Raw genomic sequence first — 15,740 nt, forward strand, 5'->3', positions numbered from 1 at the left:
CTCTAGGAGGGACACAGGGACCCCGAGAGGGGACACGGACACAGGGATGGGACACGGACCCCGGGAGGGGACACGGACCCCACGAGCCGTCGGGGTAGAGCGGTGAGGGCGGCGGCTACACCTGAGCGGGCAGTGGTGAGATGCTGCTGGCTGAGGGCAGCGGAGGGCACCTGAAGAGCCAGCAGAAGCGATCCTGGCCCGTGTCCCCGCCCTGCCGCGGCCAGAGCGCCGGTTTGGCGCTGTTTAGACTAAATGTTACGACCACAGAGCTGTGCGCGTCAACTACAGTAAGCACGGTAGGCGCTCAGGTAAATACGGTAGTTCCCCTGCCCCGCTCCTCGCCCTCGCGCTGCCGCGGGCGACAGCGCCCCCTGCCGGCGCTGCACATCGGCGCCGCCGGAAAAGGAGACCGGTGGGGACGCGAGGGCTGCGCGCGGGGAGTTCCGGGGCCGCTCGGGTTTCCCGCGCGGAGCGGGGGAGCGGGGAAGAGTTTGAGCGGCGGCCCGTTGGCTGAGGGCGCTTCCGGGCGGCGCAGGTGAGTCCCGGGGCGGCCCCGGCAGGGCCCGGGCAGGGCCGGGCCGGGCACCGCGCCGGGAGCGGGGGAGCGGCCCCGCACGGGGAGCTCGCGCGGGGCCACGCCGGGGGTTTCGCTCGACTAGAGCCCCCAAGTGTCCCTGGCCCTCCCGGGGCCGTGCCGGGGTCGGAGGGGGCTGGGAGGGAGCAGGGAGCCCGTGTGTGCAGAATCACAGTTACAGTAGTTAATTACACACCTTGCAGCCCCAGAGCGGCCTGGCAGGTCACAGTGAGTTAGTGACAGATGTCAGGTGAGCCAAAGGAATCCCCGCAGTCCTGTGAGTGGGGGCTTTCAGACAGCTCAGATTTAGACAAATTGGTTGAGTTCCCCGTCGCCGATTTTTAAATGTTGTGGAAAACGGGAAGTAAAGTCAGAATCACAGAATCGGCAAGGTTGGAAAAGACCTCTGAGGCCATCGAGTCCAATCTGTGACCCAGCACCACCTTGTCACCCAGACCATGGCACTGATGCCACCTCCAGTCTGTCCTTAAACACCTCCAGGGACGGGGACTCCACCCCCTCCCTGGGCAGCCCATTCCAATGTCTCATCACTCTCTCTGAAAAGTCCAACCTAAACCTCCCCTGGTGCAGCTCAAGACTGTGCCCTCTTGCCCTTGAGGGGTTGGAAATCCACACCTGGAAAGATAACGTGTTTTAGGAAAATACAGTTTGTTGACCTTATGTCAGTAGCAGGAATAAAATAAAATGAGCAGGTAAAGCCTTGTAAATAATTAGATGCTGCAAATACAACAAATGTAGAGATTAAAAGCTGAACAACATGTCCTTGGCAAAGAGATTCCTCCAGTATTCCTTCTTGAGAGAGGTTTGCAGCGTCTGGCTGAGTCAGCTGATGACACACTTAGTGTCACATACTTGGAATTTTCTGAGGAATTGTACTCTAATGTGACCTGACAGTTTAATTAAATAAAGGTGGTGTGGCAAGGCGAAGTTAAATATTACCTTAAGAGCAAATCCCACATCATTTGTTAATTGTGAGCCATAAATGAGTGGGATTCAGCTCCTTCACTTCCCAGATCCATGTTCAGGTGGAGCCTGAGCCCAGAGCAGGTTTGTCACCTCTGCTGACACAGGTGGGCAGTGAGAGATATTCATGCTGTGCCTGGGTGGTTCCAAGTGGCAGAAGGATCTTGGTGCCACATAAAGTCTCCAGCCCACAACAGCTTCCACCACAGACAGAGGGGACTGGCAGGGTGGACGTGCACCAGTGACACAGTTGGAAGTTCACTGTTGTGTGTTTTTCTTTTTCTAGAGAAAATGGAGCTACAGTGATCATATGTGTGCATGTGGTTGTTAGGTCAGGCTGCCAGAGCATCTCCAGTTACAGGAGCTCTCCAGTGAGATAGGAAAATACTGGAGAGCTCAGAGGAGGCCACAAAAATGCTCCAGTTCTGGAAAACAAACCCTTAATGAGCTCAGTTTATTCAGGCACATCCAAGAGAAGGGAGTTCAGGAGTGACTCAGCCACTCTGGAAATCCATGCCTATGGGAAAGTTATCCCAGAGCTGGGTCCTGTCAGCCTTTCCAACAATGGGATCCAGTAACTGAGAGGCAAAGCTGCACAAATTCTTTTAAATGTGACCCAATTTCCCAGCAGTGCTGGTGGTTCATTACAGGAATAGTTCAGGGGGAGGTTAAAGGCCTGTCGGTGTCTGGGGCTCTTCAGCTCGCCCATGACAGTGTTGAGGATGTTTAAAGCAGAACCTTGGGCAAGTCCCTGGGGCCAGGCTGGGCCAGGGCTCTGGGGAACTCGGGGGGATCCTCACTGAGGCACCTCCTGGGCTCTGCTCGGGCTGCTGGGCTGCAGGAATAGCAGGGGGGTATTTTTGATGTTGCTGAAGGGCTGGTGGTCTAAAGACAGTTTTAAGCAATCTCAGGCTTTTGGATGAAGCTCTTCAGGGGGGAATTCCACAGGCTGTTCTTCCAGAGGAAAGTGAGATTAAGAAGTGTTTCTTCTCCACTGTTGTTTAAATCAGAGGTTGGGCACAGCAGAGAGCTGTGCTACCCCAGTGCAGGGAATCCCCTCCCACATTTATTCTCTTTTCCCCATGTGTTTGCAGTTGATCCAGGTGGGAGGTCAGGAAGGGATTCCCAGCAATGGATGCTTTTTAAGTCACATACAAGTGTTTCATGCTTAGCAAAAGCAGAGTTTTCCTGATGAGACATTCTGCTGTTATTGTTTACCTCATCAGGTTCTTGTAAAGGGATTTTGGGAGTTTGTCTCAAACTTAGAATGGTTTGAGTGGGAAGGTCCTTTAAAGCCCATCTGTTCTAACCCTCTGCAGTGAGCAAGGACATCTCCAGCTGGATCAGGCTCCATGTACTTCAGTAGGACAAGGGGACTTTGAGGACAGGAGGATTTATAAAAGGTGTTGAATGACAGGGTCAGGTAGAGGATCCACTGACTCACTCTGAAATTATTACTTTTTGGTTAAAATAAATCAATAAATCTCCATGTGCTCCCATGGGCAGTGAAACTGCCTGTTACACAGCACTGTGCACTTTGGTGCTCTCTGAGGGCTTGCTGCCTTCCTGGTTTTACATGGAAGCAGGCACCTGCCTGTGGCTGGGGGCAGCCTTTTGGCACAGCCATCACTGATAGCCAGGACTTCTGATATCATGATTTTCCTCATGGTATCTGCAAGCAATAGAGCAGGAATAATCAAATTTTAGCATGTGGAGCAGAGCCAGCAAAATGCATCTTCTGGAATGTAAATGCTCCCTCAGAAAAACTCTGTCTGGAGTTTTTAAGGCAGAAGTGCTCTCTGGGAGAAATCCTGACACTCTCCTGCACAGTTTTGGGGTGGTGACAGTTCAGCAGTTACAGGAAACTTCTCATCTTTCTTTGTGGTGTTGAACATGCTGTTCATCTGAAACCACATCAGATCAGTGCCTGGGGCACATGCAAAGGGTCAGGGCTCAACTGAACACTACAAATTGCTCCTTTCCATGGCAAACACGAATTGGCAGAGCTGGAACAAGGGTAATTCCTGTTGTTCTCCAAAGGCAGGTTGGAGAGAGGTGAGGGCCAGCAGGGAGTGGGCCCTGTGTTGTGAGTTCTCAGCCCCGTGGTGGGATGGCTGGGGTCCTCATGCACAGGGAGATCCCAGTTCACAGAGGGTCAGGTCTGTGCACTCAGACAACCAAAGTAGTTGCTCCTGTGAATAAATAATTTATCCAAACATGCACTAAATAACTTGCTGATGTGTGATATAGCCTGGGAGGAGAGGGAATGAAGGGGCACAGCCACCTCTGGGCTAATGACAGAGACATTTTGTTGGAATTGAGGGTGTCCTTCTGAACCAAGTTTTAATAATTTGATTGAAAAGCTAATTACTGAGTTTGTATGCATAATATGCCTCTAGGTAAAAATTTTTTTGTAGCTCTCTGAGGATTCATGGTGCTCTGGCAGCCTCCTCAGCAGCTCCCTTGGTAACCAGGGACACTGGCTGGCCACAGAGGAACTGAGCAGTGTGTGAGGAACAGAAATACATGAACAGAAACAGGGCATGTGCTGGGGGCTGAACATCCTGCTGGTCCACATTTTCACCTCTTAATTGAATGAATGTGTAATCAATTGATAGAGTGTTGGAGGAACTATGGTAGATGTCAGTGATAAAATCTGAAAAAATCTTGCAGAAAAATGAAAGAGGGGAGTCTGTATATGTGGGATGTCAGAACTCTGGAAGGCTGTTTTCCCAGAGGATAAAAGTCTTCATTCTTTTGGAATCCATGTGGAGGTTTAGTTGCACTGTGACCAAATGGCTTAACTTGGGCCTGGAAGGCGAGAGTCTTGTCCAGGTGTTTTAGCTCAGGAGTAGGGAGTCCTTTCCCAGCTGTTCTCAGTGCCTGCTGGGTGATTCAGGGCAAATAGTGCTTGGTGGACTGCAGGTCAAAATCAAGCAATAAACCCTGCTTCTGTCATTTACAGCTTATTTAGTCTCAGCGTTGCCACTCGGGCTGTTGCTCTGGGCACAGCCCATGGTGCTGGCTCTAAGGAGGGATAGGCCTGTTTGAGGGTTGGGGCAATTGCTACTGCCAAAGACATTTCTATAGCAGAGAAAACTCGTGTTGCTAATTTTTACAGAATAATCCTCCTTGCAGTGTCTTCTCCAAGGAGTAGGTGGCCTGATGAAGCTAAAGAAAGATGAAGTGTTTTGGAATCTGATCAGACCAGGAACAGTTAAAAATTCTTCAACTTCTGTCTGATCACCTGTAAAACCTGAGAGTCCTGTTCCTTCACTGACCAATAACCCACTGGACAAGGTTGTGTATTCCCTGTACTTGCCATATTGTGGATCTTGAAGAAGGAAGTTGCCAATGAAGAAAAAGTATATATAAATAATGGAAGAATTAAGCAAAGGAAAAAAGTTCTGATTTATATTGTGTAAACATTTGGACAGTAACAGCACTGGAACCAGTTTTAAACTGCCCTATCAGGAGTGGTTGGTGTTGGTGTCCTGGTCAGGAGCTGCTGTTCCTGCAGCCTTACCTGCCCTTACTCCTGGTGGTACTGACATAAAAAGTGCATCAAAGCCTGTTTTTTCTGTCGTAGTGGAGCAGTCAGATTGTCTGCCCAGTGCTTCAGTCCCTCCAAGTCTGTCTGTGAGAGCAGGAGAGACTCGGGCTCTACATGGATTTCATGCATTTCAATAATTTCCTCTTTATTACATCTCCAGCTCTGCCAAGGTTACAGTCACACTTCTTGTTAGGTCTAAACGTGTGACTGCTGTCATTTTAGACTCCTTTGATTAATATAAACCTTTTTTTTTTCTCATTCCATGGCTATTGGTACCCACACAATGTGATTTATTCTTGGCTGTTGCTCATCTTGCCTTCAAAAGCAGAATATCTTGCAAGGGCTCACCCTTAAAGCTCTGCACATAACTGCACTTCAGTTACTCATTTCAGAGGTTAGTTTGCTCTTGCATTTTTCTGCACTTTTTAATCTGTGCTGAAACTTCCTGTTCTATGGTTCAAAAGACACTTTCTGGTAATTTTTGATTTTCACAGGAATTCATTGAGCCTTGTTTGGGTTACATGTTCATGGAGGAAAAGTCTCATTTTCAAAATGGCCAGGACACTGTCTGTCCACTGCTAATCTTTGTAATGTTAAACTCTGCCTGAACCTCCTCAAGGAATAAGCTGTTGTGTCAGGAAATGAGTTTGCTGGAACGTGGCAGTGCTGTGAGGAGTGTTTGAACATGTGAGCACAGGAGGGGATCTGCATTGCTGGGAAATCCTGGCTATACCAAACTGCTCCACGTGGCTTTTCTTGGGTACATTTTTGGAAAATACTCCTTGGGAACTAAAATCTCCCACTGTTACAAACTTAAGGGAGATGGGTTTGGGTGTTTGGGGAGGGCAGTGCAGCTGTGCTGGACAGGCCAAAGCTTCTGTGTCAGCTGGGGCAGGGCAGGTTTTGTCAGCCAAGAGTGTCACTGTCTGGGGCTCTTTGTGAGCAGTGGTGGCCACTGGGTCAGTGGATGAAGGGAGGGGAGGTGTCCTGGTGGGGCTGTCTTTGTAGAGGTGGAGAACCTGTGTGGCTCAGGACAACTGTTTCTGTGAATGGTTCATCACATCAGCACAGTGTTCTCCCTAGTCTTTAGTGACTCTTACCCACATAAAATCACAGAATAACTTGAGTTGGAAGAGACCCACAAAGACCATCCTATCCAACTCCTGGCCCTGCACAGACACCCCAACAATCCCACCCTGTCCCTCAGAGTGTTGTCCAAACCCTCCTGGAGCTCTGGCAGCCTTGGGGCTGTGCCCACTGCCCTGGGGAGCCTGGTCAGTGCCAACCACCCTCTGGGGGAAGAACCTTTTGCTGAGGTCCAACCTGACCCTGCCCTGACACAGCTCCAGCCATTCCCTGGGTCCTGTCACTGGTCACAGAGAGCAGAGAGTTGTAGACTGCTCTGGGGTCTCCCTTCAAAGCACCTCATGATCTTAACTTTACTGTAAAGGTGTTTAGCAAGATGTAAAAAGTTGTAAAGTGCGTAAGACAGGTTCAAGGAAGCATTTACTGCCTACCAGTCTGCCTTCTCAAGTTTGCACTGACCCAGGTGCTGGTTGGGGCCGTGGGGCTGAGGTGTTGTGTGGTCAGGTGCACAAACAATGTGCTCACAGGCCTCTTTGCTTCTCTGCAGCTCCGTGGTGGCAGTGGGACCCCCCAGGCATCCCTCAGCAGTTAACGCCTTCACCGTCCTTTGGGGTGAGTTTACTGGTCTGGGGGCACACCCCACATCTGGTGGGATTGGGGCAGCACAGCTTCAGGAACTCCTGCCCCTTTGCAGTCTGTCTTGCAGGAGCTTGGGAAAGGATTGTTTTCACCTTGTGCTCCCAGCTTGGGTGTTGGGGACAGCTGAGAGTGTCCTTGGTGCAGGACAGAGCAGGAGGGAGGGGCAGGAGCTGCACGGACTGCTCTGGCTGTTCTGAGCCCACACTGAGCAGCTGTGCTCTCATGGCATATCAATGGGTAGATCTTTAGGGGGAAGGAATGGTCCTATTCTGACAGTGTGATGTTGAGATTATTAAAATGAATGTCTATTCTGAGGATCAAGGTGGAGTTTGTTTCTCAAAGTAATATGAACTTCCTTGCTTTGCACGATGATTCACATAGATGGGTGAAAGGGAACTGGACAATAAACCAAGGAGTGGACAATAAACCAAGTGCCTGTCATACAAACATAACTAGTCCTGTTTCATCACTGTAGCTTGTGTGACCACTCTTAGGTGCAGACATCCTTCAAATAATCAATATTTTATGGTACAGTGGTGTATTAGGGAATAGATTTATGAGGATTCCATTTTGATTTGTGAACTTCATTTGTGATATTCACTTATTTTTGTAAAGATTGATTTAACTGCATCCTATGTTGAGAAGTTACCCAGCAGTTATCCTTACAGATAAAGCAGATTGTGTAGAGCTCAGTTTAATTTAAAAGTTGTAGTGGGTTAACTGTTGTCTGATTCAGTGTCATTTCTTCTCATGGAATGGAAGAACTGTGAATTTTCCTATCTTTAGTACTGATATTCCTTGGTGATGATTTACATAATACAGGGCACTATGAAATGTCTGTGCAGGAGCAGTCTCCAGTTAGTGTGTATCATCTGCTTTTCCCTTTTCAAATGGAAACAAAGCTTGGTCTTTAACGAGAAATTTCTGGAAAGGCTCATTTTGGGTTTTTCTGCTGTCCTGTGTGTGTGAAATGCAGCCACAGCCTCGTTAGAGGGCACTCTGGCCTCACTCACAGGGAGGCTGAGCAGCCACATTCCCAAACCAGCTCTCTGGGGAAAAATCCTGATGCAAATGTCCTTTACCCCCCAGAGCAGTGAGAGAAGCCCGAGCTGGATTGCCCTGGGTACTAATGATCCAAGGCAAGACTGCCTGTGCTGTGGGCTGATTTCATGCTTGTGCTCTGTGTGGAACCTGGCAACAATCTATTAGAGAATTCACTGTAGTTTTCCAAAGGTGAATTAATTAGAATAACTTGCTTTTCTTGTCGCCTTTACCCATAAACTGCCCTGATCTTAAATGTATATCCATTTTGGAATTTCTTTGGGTTGCTATCAAGTTCAAAAAAGTCAATCTGTTATAAAAAATAAGTTGCTTCAGAAACTCTTGGGTTTTAATACCAGCCCTTATATCAGTTCCATCTGTGCCTTTGACAAACAGCTTGTCATGTCTCCTTTCACTTTCCTTCTGAAAAAAGAGGATAATGACTTTTAAGTTGGAATAATTAATCGAGTTTATAAATGTGCTTTGAAATCTGAAGTGTTTTAGAATTTTTTAAAAATATAATTAAAATATTGAACAAAGCAGGAGTCAGAGAAGTCAAATTTAAGACCATGATTATTGCTCAACTGCTTTGGTGGTGCTTCTGTTCTGCAAGATTATAGAGCCAGATCATTTGCATTACTTTTGATTTCTTGATGTTTTTAGTTTTTTGTCCAAGCAGAAGCATTTTTCATATGCAGGAGTCAGATTGTCTGTAAACATAAACACAATCTTACCTTTGTCCAAACATACCTTGCTTTGCTTTCGCAAAGCCAAACCAAACTGGTGGGACCCAGAACGATTTCTGAGCAATTAGCACTGACTCATAGCCACACTGGGGAGGCTTGGCAAAACCCAGGGCACGTTTCCTAGGCTGGAGCCATCCCTACAGGGCATAAACCTCAGCTTTAAGGTATGGCTTTATTCAGCCTCTGAATTCCCCCTCTGTGAGAGCAGTTCAGGTATGAGCTGGGTTCTGCGTCACCACTCCCTGGGGTGCTCGTGTGGCTCTCTAAGGTGGGAGAGGAGGCACAACGAGGGGCCATGATGTGGCAGGGCCAGCCAGGGCCAGCTGACTGACCAGCTCCTTCCTGGGAAGGATTCCTTCCAGCTGGGACTGGCACATCTGCCTTGCCAGGGAGCTTTACTCCGAGGTGCAGCTTTGTTATCCATGGGGTAAGGACAATGAACACTGATAATAGGAGGTTCTGTGCTCCAGCCAGGAGACAGCACTTTGCTTGGATTTCTGAATCACTCTGTAGGGCTTCCATGAACTCTGTTGGCCACGAGGCTCCGTTCTCCACAATCAAAGCAGAATAATAAGAAAAAGTACTGGTCAGGCCATCTTTTTCCTCTCCTAGTTTTTAATCTCCTCTTGCACCTTCCCTTTCTGTTCCACTAGAACAGCTCCTTAGCTTTTTGGCAAAGGGGGGTTGCTTGCAGTAGAAGGAAAGCTGAGATGTTCCCACTCCAAGGTTCTCCAGCGTCTGTCCCAGCTGGAGATGCAGGAGGAGGCAGCAGCAGCTGAGCTGAGTGGGGCCATGTGGGTGGCTGCAGGTGTGTGGGAAGCAGCGCTGTGGAGACACTCCTGCAGCCTGGGAGGCACCTGATGGCACAGGGGGAACAGCCCTGACAGTCACATCTGGGTGAGGTATCCTGGCAAACCAGCCCTTGGGATAAATGCAGGCACTTGTGTGATTCCCAGCTCCAACCACTCTCCTGGGAGGGTGGCAACAGCTTCTCTGGGCAAAGGGAGTGGGCCAGGGAGAGGGAGCAGCCCAGACCTGACCTGGGGCTGTTGTGTGGCCCCTGGATTGTCTCAGGGAGTTGGGAATACGGCAGCGAACAAGGCAGACTGGGATGGCTTCCCAGTGACTGCATCATCTGCAGTTTCTGAGGAACCTTTTATTTTTCTGCCTGGCAAATGGATTTTAAGGTGGAATGGAATATACAGGGACTCCTCTGGCAGAGAAAAAACAGTTACTGAGCTTAAAGCATTTCATCTGTGGGGCTGGGGATTGTGTTTTTCATGGTTTTCAAGAGTGTTTCTTGTACTCTTGTGATTTAAGTTAATGACGCTGGGATTCACACTGTGAATGACAGAGGCTTCAGCCAAAGTCATCACCCCCTTGATGTTGTTCTCCATCCCATATTCAGATCCCTCTCATGTTTTACCACAGTCTGGGTGTTCTAAAAAAGGCTGGAAATCCAGGAGGTAGTGACATTACAGAACATACTTAAGAGGAGCTCCAGTCTGCTTGCATAAAACACTTTCCTTCAGTTTTGAGTAACATCTCCTAGAAATATTTTCTCACAGAACATTTCTGTGGAACTGAAAGTTTCATTTGATGATGTTTCGGTCTTTGTCATTGTTTGAAGAGCAGCTGGTGTTCTGTGGTGACGAGTCTGCCTGGGTTAGCCAACGCCATCTCCCCAGCACAGTGTACTGAAGGGTGTAATAAGTGACATGCTGGTGTCATCTCTGCTTTAGCTCTGAAATCAGTCCCAGGTACAATCTAATCTTTATTAAAGAAGCTGGTTGCAGTTCTTGGTCCCATCTCTGGTTACAATCAGTGTTGCACTTAAAAGGTTTCTGCCCAGAGCTGATTTTCCCCCTCAGCAGCACAGTGTCTGTGGGGATCTGGGGGCCCAGTGTTGGTTCTGGGCAGTTGTTTTGAGGCTGGTGATGTGTCTGAGCTTTCTTGAGCCCATTCCTGCTGTTCACTTACCCTCAGACTGAGGTTCTCACAGGGCAGGTTCTTGTGCTGGCACAAATTGCTGTGTGATGGCAGTAGGCAGCAAGAGCTGCAGAGTGTTTCCTGCTTAAAAAAAACAGTGAAAGAGCCACTGCTAACAGAGGTTAAGGGAAGAAGTACAACTGTGTTTATAAAAACACAGGAGAGGAGCATAATGGGGAAAGCTTAAATTGAGGGCAGTCTTCTGCCTGATGTGATGATGTAATGGAGCAAGCACCATTTTTTCCTTCCTTTTTTTCTCTTGTTTCAGTAGGAGCAGTTTAGCTAAGAGCCCAATGGTGCTGTCTGGCTGACTTGTCACAGGTTTAAGCATCAGAAAGTAAATATTTTTATGTAGAGCAAAGGCAAAACTTTAGGGATATGCTTAAAACACAAAAGAAAACAAAAACAAAACCAAAAGAACAAAACCAAAGAAAGTCTTTGGTGTACAGTGTCCAGAGTGATTTTAAAATGCTCTTTTTCCATGCCTTAATAAATGGTGATTTCAGCCAAAGAGAAATCTTTCCTCGTGATTTATTACACTAATTTAGATATAAGCCCTCTGAACAGGATTGTCAGTTTACTAGAACAGCTTTCTTTCTCCTTTCAGATTTAATCCACATGTTGTATCAACAGAGCCTTTGTCTCTGCTCAGTTATGAGTTATCCTTTTTTAATAATAATATTTAAAAAAAGTGAAAACACATGGTTTTTACAGCCCTATTACAAAAAAACATGGGATGACATAGGGAGAGGAGACCATCAAGTGGTGACTCTGATTTGTAAGCAACTTCAAAGTGATGCTGCTTATAAAAGGGTGAAAAATGGCCCTTTCCCTTCTCCCTGGGCAGGGACTGTGGAAGCCCAGCAGTGAAAAGAGGAGGCAGCATTTTCTTTAGCCAGGATTTCCGAGGTTTCTTCCCCCAGCTTGTGCAGTGATGCTAAACGTGCTCTTTTTAGTTAACTCTAATTTCCTTCCTTTTTTGTTTTTTTTTAAGGAGAACTTATCCAGAGGTGTATGTAATTCACATTTCCTTCCTTCCTGCCTTCCTCCCCTGCAGAGAAGGAGTTCTTTCTTGGACCCCTCCTGTTTTCTAAATGGAGAGGAATTACTCTCAGGAAACTCATGAGTTTGGTATTATTTCTATACTTGGTTTTGTGAGAAAACATTTATTTTGAGTATAAATGCTTACTTGATACCTACATGAGGGTTCAGAAGCACATGTGAGAGCTGCTCAATAAAGCAACTCACTACATCATTGGATTATAACCTTTTCTTGGCCCTTATGACCCCACTGACTCCTGCAGCATCAAGAATTAGTGCTCAAGAGTTACCTCAGCACCTCCTGAACGGGCAGCTCAGGGGGCTGAATGCAGCCAAGGGCAGAACAGTTGTCCTGTTGATGTCTTTGGTGCCAGCCTGGTTTCTTGCAGCTTGTGCTGGACTCTTGGCCACTCATCACAGCCTCCTGTAATTCTCTTTCAGTCAGCACATCAGTTCCCACCTCAAGTGTCAATATAATTATTTTCAGTGGTGTGATATTAAAAGAAGCTGCTAATAACCTGTCTTCAAGCAGCAGGAATTTGTCTGGCATTTAAAAAATGGACATGATCCTATTCTACTTCTCAATGTTACAGAAGAGAGTAAGAAAAGATTCACCTTAAAGGCTTAAATAGTGGTGGGAAAAAGAAGGTTGTGTCCTTGCTACCTGAGGCAGGTGCAGGGATAGCCTGGCGGGGATATTGGAGCTCTGGGGAAGGAGGGGTCTTCCTCTATCCCTTGATCCACCAAGCTCTTGAATCACAGAATCCCAGACTGGCTTGAGTTGGAAGGGACCTTAAAGTTCATCCTGTCCCACCCCCTGCCATGGGCAGGGACACCTTCCACCAGACCAAATTGCTCCAATCTGGTGTTGAACACTTCCAGGGATGGGGCAGCCACAGCTTCTCTGGGCAACTTGTGTCAGTGTCTCACCCCCCTCACAAGAAATGATTTCTTCCCAGTATCTCATTTAACCCTGTCCTCTGTCAGTGGGAAGCCATTCCCTCATCCATCTCTGCCTGTATAAAAAGTCCCTCTCCCTCCTTTTTACAAGCCCCTTTAGGCACTGGAAGGGGCTCTCAGGTCTCCCTGGAGCCTTCTCTTCTCCAGGTGAACACCCCCAGCTCTCCCAGCCTGGCTCCAGAGCAGAGGGGCTCCAGCCCTTGGAGTGTCTCCATGGCCTCTGGACTCGCTCCAACAGCTCCACATCTTTCCTATGCTGGGGCTCTCACAGCTGGACACAGCACTACAGGTGGGATCTCACAAGGGCAGAGCAGAAGGGGGAAAAAAAAAAAGACAAAAAGGAGACAAGAATCCTCAATGGTGTGTGCAGGCCCTGGGAACTGGCAGCACCTTTTTACAGAAGTCAAACTGGCCTGGCTTTGTCAGTGGCCAGGTGAGGCAAGGCAGGGCTGGCAGAGGGCAGGCCAGGCAGTGCTGCCAGTGTGTGCAGGCTGTTCATGTGGAGGCATCAACCCCCCTGGATGGTAACTCTGCAAATGTTCCTTGCACGAGGAGGAAGAATGCAGCCCTTTGAGCACAGCTGTGGAACGCAGACGTGCTGTGGGTTGGGTTTGTTTTCATGCAGACTGGCCTCATGTCAGTGCTGCCTTTTTCTCATGGGCTGAGCATACCTTTCCAATGGGAGATAAAACGTGGATCTTGGGAGGATTGGACTTTCGAAGCTCTCCCAGGCAGTTTCCTGTGCTCAGGTCTGAATTCTACCAGTTGAAGTTCTCCAAACCTTGGTCCTAATGCATACTTAGATTAGGTTTGTTTCCTTTTCAGTCTCACTGTTCTTGGTGGCAGCTGGCCATATTGCTTCTCAAAACAGCTTGGAACTGAATCATTTCCAGAGCAGTGGTAAATGAAGGGGGAATTTGGCTTGCAGGAACAATTTCTTTATAGGTGGATTTTGTAGGGCACTGCACTATGTTGCTCTTTCATCTAAAATATCCTTGGGCAACCTCATCCCACTTTGAATCTGGCCATTCTTTGAGCAGCTGATTGGATTGGAAACCTCCAGTGGTACCTCCCAAACTAACTGACTCTGTGATTCTGTTTTCTGGTAGACTTATGCCAAAGATGCTTCTTTTAGCTTAATTTCTATCTCCCCTTGTGCTCAACAGCTTTCATCATGTTCCCCTCATAAGCAGTTCTTTAAACTGAAATGATGTGTAAACAGTTTCTAAACTGTGACATAAGTTTTCTTCCTTCATAGTTTAGACTTTTTTTATTCTGCCATATTCAGATGATATGAAAAGTCAATTTTCCTTTATTGATATATATTGAGAGCTAACAACTTTTTTTTTTGTCCTCAGACAGAAACATTTTACCATGAGGCAACACAAAGGATAATTCTCTGAAAGGTCTTGTTCCTGGGTCAGCTTTGGTCCTGTGCACTCTTTGTTGGGAAGCTGCAGAAGAAGGAAACACAAAGAGAAATGAGCCTAGTTATTTGGGGTTTATAAGACTAAATCATTACTGCCTTTTGGGGGAGTGTTGCATTTTTGAGTTAAAAACTGGAGTTAAGAGGAAGATACTGTTTTTGTGCATATTGGTACCTATTAACCAAACACTTTAGCTCATACTTAAGCAAAATACTGTACAGCATAAGCTTAAAATGTAAGCAGTTGTTTAAGTCGCTTTGACTAGTAATGGACTTAATAATGTGTCTTACTGCTTCAGGAACTGTGCTGGACAAGGGAATGCTGACAGTGTGCTGGCTTGCTTGGATTTATGGTTTTATTCTGAGGGCAGGAAAGGATGGCGGGGCAATTAAATGGAGTTACATATACCAAATGCTTAATTTATCACATATGTCCTCAAAACTGAAGCTGCCTAATCTCGTAGTTGGTGCCTGCTGTGTGCTCAGACCTTAACCCCTGTGTTTGGATTGCCAACGTGGTGCCAATTAGTGGGACTGGGCTGCGGACACGGAGGAATATAACTCACTTCACATGGGCTGCCAAACAGCTCGCAGATGTTCAGCTAATGGTTCTTGGCTACTACCAGCCTGACTTGGATTTCAACTCAGAGGTGAAAGAACTTATTTCTCTCCCGTTACCATCTCCCTTGGGCCATATTGTCCCAAGCTTTGGGAATTCCTTCAGCTTGCTCTGGAAGATGATGTAAAACGTTTCCCCTCCCCCTCAAACCTATTCTCATGGTGTCTTGGACGTTGTTCTATTTTGATGTTCATTTGCTGCCTTGGGTATTTGTTATCCTCCTGGTAGGTCTGATGATCCCTGCTGAGTGACAGTGTGAGCCCAAACATTGCAGCTCCCTCCTGAGCAGGACAGCTCTGTTGGGAGTGTGTGGGGTGGGTCCTGCCCTGTCCCTGCAGCCCCGGATCAGAGCTGTGATGGAAAGTCTATGGAATTACTGTTACTCCTCTGAGGAACAGAGGCCATAGGAAGTGGTGGGTCTGGGTTGCTGGGATCCTGCCTTTCTGTGTTCTCATGGCTGCATATTGTACTCTCAAACCCTGAAAAATGTGTAACTGCAGGCCCAGAGTTTTCCTCCTGGTGCTGAGTCAATGCTGAACAGCTGCCTGACAGGTTCTGTGGCTTCTCTGGTGGTGATTTAGAGGAGCAGGTAGTAGTTCTGACTCACAACAATTTAAAATACAGTTTGATAATGGGGTCTTTGCCTCAGCAGCTTCAGGAACAGAGGTTGAGAAATGGAGCTCAGCTGAAGGAGCACCGAAATACTGATTGATGCCTGAATGCCATTTCATACCTCTCTCTACAGTCATCTGACATGTTAAATCAGTGTGTGCAATATTAGGGCTGATGCTTTTTATTCTCTCTCCAGTAACTTTGTCTTTCCTTCTGTGAGGATTTAGCCTTTGACCTAAAAATGTGGGCGGTACCATTCTGGCCAGCATTCAATTCCTCAGCAATTTCTTTCCCTTGCTCATTTCACACTTCAGTAAAAGACAGTGTTATTCAGATAACAGGTGTTTGAAAAGCAAAATTGTACTTAATGAGAAGCTTTCAGCTATAGCTTATTTTCTTAGTGACATGCTAGTTTGAGGTGTCAAACATGATCAGCATCAATACCAACAGGAAGGGCTGAGTGAGGGTTA

At 47.3% G+C, this 15,740-nt stretch overlaps 1 protein-coding gene across 6 annotated transcripts in view; it reads left to right on the forward strand.

Moving 5' to 3' along the window:
• Positions 1–442: 442 nt before the first annotated feature.
• EXD3 (exonuclease 3'-5' domain containing 3) overlaps positions 443–15,740 on the forward strand; it is a 298,691-nt gene continuing 283,393 nt past the window's right edge. For 5 of the 6 annotated variants that reach the window (XM_027666970.1, XM_027666972.1, XM_027666967.1 and 2 more), the window contains exons 1-2: positions 443–535; positions 6,745–6,809. The gene's annotated coding sequence lies outside the window, so the exon portion shown is untranslated. The remainder of the gene's footprint in view (positions 536–6,744; positions 6,810–15,740) is intronic. The other variant, XM_027666968.1, reaches the window with a different exon arrangement.

Source organism: Corapipo altera, unplaced genomic scaffold, assembly GCF_003945725.1.
Source record: "Corapipo altera isolate COAL_440 unplaced genomic scaffold, ASM394572v1 93, whole genome shotgun sequence".
NCBI classification, from domain to species: Eukaryota; Metazoa; Chordata; class Aves; order Passeriformes; family Pipridae; genus Corapipo; species Corapipo altera.